General features: G+C 35.8%; 1 protein-coding gene across 5 annotated transcripts in view; it reads right to left on the minus strand.

Moving 5' to 3' along the window:
* The window catches only part of nemy (cytochrome b561 family member no extended memory), a 96317-nt gene that overhangs the window by 56428 nt on the left and 26826 nt on the right, over positions 1-13063 (minus strand). The window lies entirely within an intron of this gene.

Raw genomic sequence — 13063 nt, forward strand, 5'->3', positions numbered from 1 at the left:
AGACAAGTCGACAATACAACCTGTCGCTTTTGTTACGCTCTAATGAGTCAGATTCGTTTTTGACTTACAAGCGTAACAAAGAGGAAATGATCAATTTATACAAATAAGAGATATTTACATAGGTGAACAATTTACTAAATAAATAACATAGACGATTTAAATGTGATACAGAACATTTTTGTGAAATTCTATTAATTACTCATAATCCAACAGCTCTATCTTATATTTACTTTTCCTAATCATCTCACCAAAATTCCCCACTTACTCGTAGGTATACTAAAATTTCTTATCAAGACAAAAGGTGCGTCTTCATAGTCACTTATTAAAATGTTAACATAACGACCCACAAACTTTTTGTTCCACTACATAAACAATAACAAAAACGTAACTCCAAATCAGTCAACTAGTTTTAATACAACTTGAGTAGGCTGTACCTGTACGCAACGCTATGGTTGTTAAATCACCTAAATTCAGATCGTTTACCTCTTCACAGCAATGACTTTAGATTGTAGCGAAGTTGTATTGCGAGTTGCGATCTTCATTTGTTAACAAATGAATCTATGCAAAAACTTTTTTATGGCTCACGCGGCTTGCGCATTTGCCAATGGTAATGCAAAAACTTACTATTTCCAAAAAACGGAAAAACAAGTGAAAGTCAAAAGGTTTTTCATTACTAATTTACTATTTTCATTATTGAATACATGTAATAATGCAAATAAATGATTTGATTTGATTTGAATGCATCATTGTGCCAATACATTTGGATTTACTCAGCTTAAAAATCAAATCAATAAAGAGTCTTACAAATCTTGCAACATTTGATTTAAGAACCCACAGTTAGAAAATTGCTTTAAGTAGCTAGTAATTTTGAGTTAATTGCAGGAACTACAGTTGACCGCCAACAAAACCCAACCAGTGAAGGCCAAGTTCAGGCATAAGTTACAAAATTGAAGTTATCAATATTCATTACTAAAAACACCGTCTGCCAAGTAGTCATGGCAAATTGTCTATTTACGAGAGAACAATTATTCTAGTTATATCTAATCTAGTTGCTAGATGAAGCTATAAATATTGGTATAACATAATATTAAGATCATTTAATCGCCAACACAAACATAGTCCAAAATGATTATTAAACCTGTGGGTTGGCTAATTGAATTTTCGTGACCAAGGACGTCAATAGCACTGTTCAATTAATATTCTCTCCAAATGGCATGCCTAACTAATATGGATGTTGTTTAGTAGTTTATTATGATGGAGCGAGCAGCCTTTTATATGCACGTGCACGAGCGCATTCTGCGAATGCAAATTGTACAGTTTATACAGCACCTCTTAGACACATTTTGGTTGTAAAATGCACCTTTTGTGACTAACATAGATACCACAGTGATGCTTTATGTGCTGAAGTTAGTACACATTAGCCACCCAAATAAGGATGATCTTATGAACCTTAGTATGATAAATTATTTTAGATACTGTTTATGAACACATTATGATAGAATTAGTGTTACTCGTACTTTAGTAAGAGTACTGTTTAACTAAAGCTTCAGATTTAGGTTCAAAGGATTATCTCGAGTTATGAAGAACATAAAGATGTGATGAGCATTATAAAACAATTTTTATAGCATTTCATCTAGCGTAACCTGATCTAATCCTAATCAAGTATCATAAATGTTAAAGTGAACTCTACCTATTCCCACCTCTCGTTCCCACCGCTGCAACTCCTGTGTAGCCAGGATCTACAGCTTGACCGCCAAAAAAGCTCAACCAATGAAGGTAAATTTTTCCCGGGGGAAAGTTAACTGTCATTGGATCCTCAACGATCATCATTATAAGCAAGTCATTTATATAATTATTTAGATAATGATTTAATCAGGTTACCTACTGTGATGCGGTTGCCTCATTGAGCCCATATAAAACAATAGCGAAGTCGACTCTTTCTCACTATGCAAACACAGTCACGGATTTCTCCGTAATGGATCATGTCATCCTGACATTTTCGGTTTTAGCTTTATCAACATATTTATCATTGTTAAAGACATGTTTTGGTTTACATTATTATTATATCGGTTTAAAGGAATAACTTTAATTTGCAATGTAATGCCCTCTATAAATGAACAATCACAATTTGTATTTTCCATCTGTACAAAGCTTGTTTTGTTTGAGAAAATAGATTTTCAACCAAATTCTCAAAGTATCCGGTTCTGACTTAATTCATTAGAGGCGAGACAGCTCGGTTTTCCCGCAGGAATATCCGAACTTCGACCGCCATTATTAATTTGGGATTCGGATTATCCGCGTGAGATTTCAAAGAAAATTCAAACCGGCAAAACACCTTCATTTGTTTTGATAATTGGATTTAAGTTTTTTTTCAGCGAACCTGCAAAGGCCTTAAATTATGCAGCCTATTTGACGTAAACAGCCAAAGAAATAAAACATGCAGGTTTTATTTTAATAGAAAATTCTGCAGTAGTGCCACCCTGAAGGAAAAAAGTCTTGGATGCCCCATTGAAGTATTTAGCTCGGCCATCTGCCTCGTATCAATGGCGTATCTAACGTACTCTACACATTTTAACGCAAATGAATTTCCTGTCACTACAATTCGAGCATGAACAAGGTCATGACAACATAATGACTGATGGTAGCCGTCACATGACGTAAACATGCAGGGTTGCCATTTACATGCAGAAAAAATAAGTGTCTAGATCACGTAGGACATTGAAAAGATTGAACTTGAAAAAAAAAGTTCTTTTTTAAAGACCATCGTGTCCACAGATAACAAACAAAACAATTGAAACCGCACAAGCGTCAACAAAACGTAGAGACAAAAACCACGACCGCATATTGGAAACAAGAGAAAGGTGCCAACGAAAGCGAAGCTACTTTGGTATCTGCGTTAGGGGCTACAATCGTTTTTGTACCAAGTCAAGTGAAATGGAATCGAAAAAATTATGTAAATTGATTTCTACCTTAGCAACAATTTTCCTTTTAGCTTAGAGTCTAAACTAGCAACTATTTGTAACAAAGAAAATAAAGTAGGTAGTGGTTAAGTTACTGCAAAAAACAATTAACTGCACATAAGCACTGATAAATTAAAATGGTTTCAAAATAGCAATGAAACATCAGCTGCATACATCTAACTAACATGAAACACAATATATTCGTTAAAACTAATTCGCTGTCTGTATGCGACTCGCGTTAATTGAAGAAGCGCATGCGATGCCTTCATTAGCGCAACATCGTAAAATGTGATAAAATAGTTTTTATTTCCAATGGCATAGGGTAAAACAAAACAGCACAAAACAGCTAACTTGACGTGACTGTACAACACAATTTCAGTACTGTAATAAGTATAAAAAAGTGATGATACGGCAAATAGTGCTCAACAGAAATACGCAATAGGTAATTTTATCACTTAAGAGACGCTAATTTTAACTGCCCAATAAGAGTTCTTTGTAGCCTTCAAAGGACAAATCAATGTCAATCAACACGTCAAGTCATGGTCGCTGTTTTCTTTTCGAGTCATTAGATCAGTAGGTAAAACACCCTAGAATTCTTTAGTTTTAACCAAGAATACAGTAACATGTACCCCCACGGGTTACTTTTCATAGTAAGATTAACCAGTCGAGCACTTACTTCTCAGTGTTTCTGTATCGTTTTTGTTTAATCTAGATTTGAGTTAGATATTTAAATCCACATTACGGAAATCTGCATGGGTCATTCCGTGGGCCATTCAGTGTCTTGAAATCGATATTGGATATCGAACTGAAGTGTCACTTACGGTTTTCTGATTCAATAAAAGCTTGTAAGTTCATGATAACCCGACAACGATGCTACAAAACATATCACATACTTATCGATTCGGACCCAAAGCATGTGCCCTAATGCACTCCAACGCGTCCCCACTGGTTACTGCGTTCATGTTAATGTTACTGACCCGTTAATTGCCCATAGAGAGGCGATAGTAGCCGAGCAGCGGGCATCAACGATAATAACAGTGATTCCACACATGTGACATTCGTTATCGATCTGATAAAATCTTATAGACTTTTTGTCTAAGGGAAGTGATGAGGTGAATAAAAATCAATGAAGGATTGTTTTTTCTTTACATATCAAGACATTGTCTTTAGCTGTTTGTGACTTACAGTTTTTTATGATTTAGTCCTAATAAATCTTCACAATATGATAAAAAATGGTACTTATTTAAAAACTCGATTCAAGAAATTGGTTGAAGTCATTATTTTCATTTTCAACTTTTGAATCTAGTGATGGTTGAACTTAATGATGGAAATATTAAAAAACTCTTTATAATACTAAAAAAAGGAAATTTCACAAAACAATCTAGCAACAAAATAAAAGACGCTATTACGCTACAGATAGAGATTACGCTATTAGATATTGCAGACAAAGAAGTTGTCACAGAAGAGGAAATTAAGTAACCGCGGCTTTGGTTGCGGAACCCTAAACGCGACGTGACGAGATATCATCGTGAGTGAGCTAATGAAGAGCTCGACTAATTGCATCTGGGGGTCTTTTATGACCCTTATACACTAGACACTGTATAGTCAGCGTCAAATAGTAGCGTGACACTCGTGGCCAAAAAGTTGACAATACAACCTTATTTCAATTGTAACTTGCACTAAGACGTGTCGCAACTTTGGGTGTCACGAACTATTTGACGCAGACTGTACACAAATAGAGGAAGAACTAGTAATGAAAGAAAACTGGTGTAGTTTCTAACTGATTCTCAACTGTTTGTAATATAAAAGACATTAAAAACAATTGAAGGAATTTTACTCTTGACAAAACAAATACCTGGTTTTTGTAAAATCTCGTGCTTGTTCAAGGGAGTTTGCTTGTGAAGGATGCTTCCTTTTGTGAAAGCAAGGAGGATTGTGTTACCAATAAAAAGATAACAGCCACTCTCCAGAAGAGTTCAGTAGAGCGTTCAAAACAGGACATTCTGCGAAAAGTCTGTTTCTTTTTGACGTGATGACCAATTTTTTACATGTAATGTGGCGTAGTGTTTTAAAATCTGCCAACAATTTGTAGCATCTAGTCGAGTAGTCATCTTAGCGACAGCAAAACGTTTGCGCTGTCGTTACCAAACTAAAGTGTCCTCAAGACCAGACGAATTCACTGCACTGATAACGAGTCAAAGTAACAAGTGTGCAAGGGCTCTTACTCTCAGCAAACGATCATTGCGAATGCATTTACGAGGCGAACGACCTTACTTTTAATCATTATTCGACTGCAGATGTCAGTTCAAGGGTGTTCTATGCAGTTACGACATATTTGTTTTGGACGCAGCTATTATGGATAATTTTTCTGTAATTTTGATGGTGTAATGATAGGTTTAGATGTTTCAAAGATGGCCGACTGAGCGCTTTGCTTCAAGGAAAAATATTATTAATTTTGTTCTAATTTAATTATTTATCATTATTAGATAGACGACATGTGTACCGGACAAGTCAACGCTCTCTAAAACTGGATTGGAAGTACGGTTATCACCGCTAAACATATTGACACCGATCTCTACAACCATTAACAAATATTGTCTTGAAAATGTAGAGACGGAAATATTTTTGATCACCTTAAATAGTTCTTTAATTAGTATCAGTAATTTGTAAATACAAATTATTCTTATGCCCGTTTTCACCATCAATCCCTATTTTTTAAGTGACCCCTATGGGAACACATAACAGGCATTTTGTTTTCATAGGGGTCACTTAAAAATTAGGGATTGATGGTGAAAACGGGCATTAGTCCCTTTAACCCCTATAGTGGTAAGCTAAATAAATATGCTTGTGTTACCAGTTATTATTGTTATAATAATGTCGCCAAGATACATTACATTTACAAGTTTAACATTAAATAGAGTAGGTACATAGCAAGTAATTAGGTGTCAACAGAATATGCCCCAATCCAGACAGGCTACGACAAAAGCCCGATCTTCGAAAGATTTTCCACCACGTAAAGTATAACGTTCCGTAACAAACTCCAGCGTCAACTAAACGGTGAGGTATCACGGGTGCGCTAACAGGACACTACACTGCAAACCACATGCTCCACAAAATGGGCCTAACTACGGATGACAGCTGTCGAGCATGTGGAGAACATGCGGAGTCCATGAAACACCTACTCTGCGAATGTGACGCGCTAGCTAGAACTAGAATGGGTCTCCTGGGGTCGGCTTATCCGACACCAGAAGAATATAGGTCCTTCTCACCCAAGCACTTGATCCACTATATGGATAGGATCTTTGCGGATGAGGGGGGATAAAGGTATAGGGAAGCACAAAAGATCCCAATGGGTCGACGTGCACTGCGCCCATGCGCGGCCCTAAAATAAGGTAAGATAAACGGTGAGGTATAGCTGTCGCGGTATATCCGGGCGACTGAATCAGCCCCGATGTCTGCGACGGACACCCGTTTCCGGGATTCTCCCGGGATCGGCTCGCATCCCATTTCCCCTGTAGGGTTGCCAGGAATTTATTAATATTTTTAATTTATTTTTATTATGTAAGACTGACTGTTTTGGCTTTTGAATATTTTTCCTTATTGTATGGACTGTATTGTGTCTGAAATAAATTTTATTGATTTGATTTGATTTGATAATAACATCCACGTATACCGGAGCGAAAAGGGTGCGACAAATTAAAAAGCGCTAACGTGTCTACTTGCTAATGAAAAACAGCTATGTTTAATCTGTTAATGTTATAGGTAGATGTTTATTTTTTCAAGAGTACATTAACATTTATTTGCATATTGTTTTAATTTGTACTTAAAAACAATTTTGAAATATTAATATTTATGTATGTAAAATAAGTATTTACAAAAACGAATAGTTAACATTTCTTAGAAACAATACAGATTCAGGAGTATGTGGTATCTATACATATATATAAAAGAAAGTCGTGTTAGTTACTCCACTTATAACTCAAGAACGGCTGAACCGATTTAGCTGAAAATTGTCAGGGAGGTAGTTTAGAGCCAGGAGAAGGACATAGGATACTTTTTATCCCGTTCGAAATAAAAAAGTCTGCTTATTTATTGCCATTAAGGCGGAACAAAGTTCGCCGGGTCAGCTAGTTGTCTTATAAAAATATCATATTGACCTCATCAGTTAGCGCCGCTGTAGAGTAAGGTTCTGTCGCCAGTGGTGCCAACTGTTAAATAAAAACGATAGCTCTCTCGCCCCTCATTGTAACAACCCTACCCTAAAAGATAGCCTTTGTAGAGACGTCACGGGAAAGTTGCTGAGTATTTCCATCGCGTTGCCGCGTTGTGTCGCTCCAGGGGACAGCGTGCATTACACTTTGAAATGAGTTCATTACCATTTGATCTGTAATCAGTTTCTGGGAGCTTTGTCTCCTGCTTTCATGTGGGTCTACGAATTGTAGAGCGTTTGAGAATGTTTAGAATCTTTTTACGGTTTACTACAGAATATGTTCTCTACATTAATGTAATCTAATACAAGAATAAATAAAACTGACTAAAGCTATTTTAATAGGAGAAACAGCTCTGTTCTTTAAACATTTACCTATAAAAATTGTATCAAGTAAGACCTAAATCCTTATTGAACAAAAGCTGTTTGTTACATTGAGGGGTGGCTACAAACTTTTTCTAGGTCTCAAGACTTTCAAGCCAAGAAGATTGCCCGCCCTATTTTCTTCGATTTTGTGGCTTCATGTTAATTGTAATATTGTTAAAATAGACAAAATTACGTGAACCGTGTTTGGTTTGCCCGCACTTTATAATAAAGAATGTAAAAAACGCTTTTTCTTACTCAGTTTTAAATGCATAGTTCCGATAGTTGCCTTCCTGGCTCTAAGGCTACAAGATTTGAATATGGAATATCGTAATATTCTCCGAGCCTCCGAGCCGCGCGCATCTGACTCGAGTTTTATTTTCACTCGAGACAAGACTCTTTTGTCCCACTTCTCGTCCCATAATTGCATGCCCATGGCACGGTCAGCAAATAAAACGCTGTCGAATTGAATCTTATGGCTAAGAAGACAAGGTAAAAAATGTTTACATTCGGTGAGGCTACAAGGCGAGGCTGTGCTGGGCTGGTCGGTACTATTTTACTACTAAGAGAAATAAAAGACGACGCAAAGATGCCTTTTGCATATTCAACATCTAGGTATTTCTATTTTGTATTTTTGTCAAAATGTTTGAACTTTTAGTTTTGATATTTGGCACATTTTTACACGTAAGGCTACAAAACATGTCAAAGAAAGCGCTTGCATCTTCATCTCGAAAATCTTCTTCAATAATATCATCAAACATGATGCTTCTGGGTAAGAAAGATGCACTTAAGAAAAACGAAAGGCTTCCAAATAATTCCTCCGAAAACCACTCGACTTGTCAGTCACCAAAGCCGCCCTGTTCAGACAGCACATTAGACTAACATTTTTATAGCAAAATGACACCTATGACACCAGCATAAGATACCGATACCGGGTACCAGTGTTTATCTTGACATGCCGTCGTCTGTAATAACATAAACCTAGTGCGGTCAACATAAATATTTATAGAGAGGATGCGATGGATTAGACCAAGGTCTAGTGCACCGACAGATGTCCGTCTCAATCTCAATGTCCGCGGCGCTGTATGCATAAACAGATCCTGCTTTGGAAACAGCAGAGCAAAGTCAAGGCGATCGGAGGAGGGTACAAATCGACTTCAGTGCTTACCATGAGTTTACGTTAGGTGTGCTGCTCACTAGCGAGTGCGTCAAAAAATCTATAAAGATTTTAGTTCTTAAGTACACAGATTGTAAAAATATTTTTCACGGCGGTTAACCATGAAAAACATGATTTAGGGCAAAAAAAGGCTTTTTCTTTCTAGAGTTCTCATAGCTCTATACTTTCTACCTACTCCATGGTATCTCCAACTGATAATAAAATGCGTCTTTTGGAACCGGAACAAATGTGAAACTGGCAGAAATGAAAACGAAATAGGGTGATCGCTATAGTAATTAGGTAGCTAATACATAGGTAGTTACTTATTGGCCAACTTGCCTAAAATGAAAAGAAACAAGCCTAATGGAAGTTATTAAGAGAGGAAAAGAGACAAATATTTTTTCTGAGCAATTCGCAGTCCAATGTAGTAAATATTTGTGTCTCTTATAAACAATCCAATATGCCAATAACTATGTATAGGCTAATTACTATAGCAATCACCCTACATTCAGGCCTAAATTTCAATAATTCAACTTTTTAATTCCAGCTGAAGGAATTCCTCCTAAAATCTTATATTCAGTTTCACCATTATCCACCCAAAGCAAACTAGGTACAATTATTTCGCATTTCGAAAATTCTTGTAACATTATTACAAAACAGAACGAAATGAGATATAACTTAAATTGTTGGAAAGCTCCGAGCAAACTAGCGAGAGCTGAAACCACGAGCCAAAATTAATTAAAACTAAATGAGCTTCTACCGAACTTCGGAGTAAAAGGTAAATACTACGTACCATACTACCTACTATGTTTATTAATACTAGGGAATGCTCGTATACTCGATAACTTTGTTAAGTTTATTCTGTGAATATTTCGTTAGGACCACTCCAATAATATAATTACTGTTTGTACTGATTGCGTTACAGCTCCACAACCACAAGTTACACAAAAGATCTAGGTAGGCTTTAAATATAAAGGTTTTTTAAATTAGTATTTCCCCACGATGGCAGTGCCTATTTAAGACTAATTGGTGTCTGTTCTTTATCATAGTTTTCCGTCTTCTACACAAAGAATCAAAGGCAAATCAACCCTCATACGATCTATAAACTCAATTGAAAAACCATGTTAAACGCGCCAATACTTCCATTCCCCGATAAAAATAAGCCTTTAGGTGAAATCGCTGAGGTTCGGTGCTTCGGTCTAATGAACCGTATTTGATATGAGCGGAGTTCCAATAATGACTGAAAAGGGTGGCGTTACCCTAAAATACGGGAAAAACTTCCTCCCAAGACTCCTAACTTCTATTATTTTGTTCAAACTGCAATAACACTTCTCCCCGTCCGTCTTTCTTCGGGTTTTGTTTTTGCCAAGTTTGATTATATTGTTGTCTGTTTTAAATTGACTTTGTAGTTTAGGCGCAGGAAAAGTAATCAATCACTATTTTTCAGTAGTCCAATATGTTCAGGAAAATAAATTAAACTTGTAGTTACAATAATATGTTTTGCTCATATTTACGAATCAAAAATTAAAAAGAGTAGGTATAATGCCTTTTCAATGCAGGAATAGAGCAAAAGAAAAAATCAAAGAATTAGATGTCTCAGTTAACTCGAGCAAAAGTAAGTTCTAACAGCTCTCTTTCGTTTCAGTTTTTCCGTAAAATCTTTATAATTATAGCCCCTATTGTAATCATTGCAAAAAGAAACAAAATGAAAATTATAGCGTAGATAAACTTTAACGAATTCCATTCCCAGTTTTGGCAAGCAGCGAGTTTACACGATGTACTCAAAGTCAACGAACGAGTACCTACATCATTTAGGGCGACGAATGACGACAGCATATCAAGCTAAACAGGCGTCTTATCTCGTTGTAATAGAGGTTGTTTTACTACAAGAATGTACAGTCTGTGCTGTCGACTGTACAAAAGCAAACCTCGTTACGTATCGCAACGTACGTGATTTGTCCCGACGTGTACTTTGTCGAGGACATAAAATGAAGCTGCCAGGAATACTCCCCACCTGTCGCAGCCCGCATATACACTGTCCTATTCAAATTTAAACTCTCTTACTTTGTGTATAAGAGCTTTAATAGCTTTGGCGCTGGCAAATTGCCTTCATAAGCACGCCCAGTTTTGGTGATAATGCTCAAGAGTTAATTGAAAGTTCAATTATCTGTCCCTCAAAATAAAGGTAGAGCTTGTTATTGAGATAGGTAAAGCTAAAATAGTGCCTTTACAGAGACATGGTCTTGAATATTACATACTATTACTATTACAACGCTTGAAGGTTCATGCTTAACTGACGGCAGAATTCATAATTCTTCTTTCTTAATACTAGCTGCATTCATTTTGGTAATTAACTAAGTACTATGAATTCCACTGCCACCTATACAGTGAATTAATTGTCGTTTGATTTAGTGCAGAGAACAGTATCCAGTTAAATTAGAATAATTACGACATTCATTAGCAATATTTAAATAGATTTTCATTTGTTTCATTCATCTCTATTTCGTGTTCGGTATTGTCTTCTCAATAGACACATCACTATTCGTATTCTTTGACAATGAACACTGAATCGATAACTTACCGATAAAACTATCGATAAGTCCCTTTGCTCAACGGTTATTGAATTGTCTCCGTGTCCGCGGGTACAGTTATGACCCCCATTGAAGAGGGGGGAGGGAGAGTGATAGGCCTCTCACGTGATAAGCATAAAGACGGAACGTTATGGTGTCAAGTCTCAAAGACATAAAAAGGAATTTCAATGATATGCCGGAAAAGAGCTGTACTGGTTTACGATATGTTGGTATAGTTACTTGGAAGTTTGATTATATCATAAGGCATAATGCTTATTAGATAGTAAGATTGAATACCTAATATACGAGTATATTAAAATCATTAGTTATTAAAAAATGAACTTAATGCTGACAATGGTGACTGAATTTCTTCCGCCACTTCTTCTTATCACCAGCCTATTTTATGTTGTCCCAAAGTGGTAAAGCCTCTAAAGCTATATTTGGGACATGTACGTTGTTTACAAGGGCTCTGGAAATGGCTTAGAACTCTATGTTATTTTCAATACTCGTTCTTTTCACTAAAATAGGAAGATTGTTATTTCTAACTGGTGAAAACTAACAACAAGATGTGATGTAAATTGATGTCAGCTACTAACCCACTAAACTGTAATAAAAGTTAATAAATAAAGTATATTTGCACACGTAAACTTGTGACTAGGGCGTTTAGCGAGTTAGCGTCTCTATATTATAAGTAAGTCATGTTCTTTTGAGGTTGTCTTTATTCAAAGTTTCAATATGTAAGTGGACTAAATACGGCGGCTTTACAATATGTCTGAAACGAAAAATTGCATAAAAAATAAAAAGTCACTAAATATAGACAAACCAAAATCTTGATATTGAAATTGATTTAAAAATTGGAATAATTGCGACATAATATTAATACAGTGCACACGTTTAAGATAGCCTGATTTTCTTTAAATATTTATTTAATATTTCTATAAACATAATAAGTACCTATATTATATAAATAAATGTAATTGTAATGGACATGCTTTATCGTAAACATCTAAAAGCATAATAATATATTGAATTGTATAAAGTTGACCTCGTTTATGTTATCAAGTTCAAACAGAGAGAAATGCACACAAAAATATTTAATGAAACAGTCACAATGTAGGTGTGTCCTAGTTTGTATGCAATCATAATAATCAACGAAATGTTAGTGTTAAGGCAAACATAATCCATAATCATAAATATCCTTATTACAATAATAATTTAGAGTCGACAGCATATCACACTAAGTATGATTTTTTTTTATGCAAAATTACCCCTATTTCAACCAAAAAGCCGCCGCTAATATACGCATCAGAGACAAAATCAACACTTTATGACCTACCCCAACAAAAGTCACTTCAATATCACTCAATAGAAGTTATGTAAAGAAATATGTACTTAGTTGAGATTATCTTTTTTTTAATCTAAACTTCTTAATTTAGTTGAATTTGCAGTTCAATCTGACAACTTCTAGTTTGAACCATACGATTGCACATTAAACTAAGCACTGTGGCATTTTATGTAGTTCATAAAGTTGCTATCTTTCAACAAAACGTGGTCTAATGTGCTAGCGATTATGTTTGTAGTATAAGAGTTAAAACGAGAGTGAATTGTTTGAACTCCAGATTTGACGCATCCTTTCCATCCATTGAGTCCAATAGAAAGTGAGATCAACCGTAAATTCTACAAGGTGACTTAACATACCGTGAACATCTAACAAGTAAACATATTAATTGTCTAGCATCCTTTGAATGCAGTCCCAATGCCACCACGAAATGAAGACAGCCGTAAAACCTGATCCGTTTCGCTCTCC

This window comes from Ostrinia furnacalis, unplaced genomic scaffold, assembly GCF_004193835.3.
Source record: "Ostrinia furnacalis isolate ACB-3 unplaced genomic scaffold, ASM419383v2 OfSCF6389, whole genome shotgun sequence".
Lineage (NCBI taxonomy): Eukaryota > Metazoa > Arthropoda > Insecta > Lepidoptera > Crambidae > Ostrinia > Ostrinia furnacalis.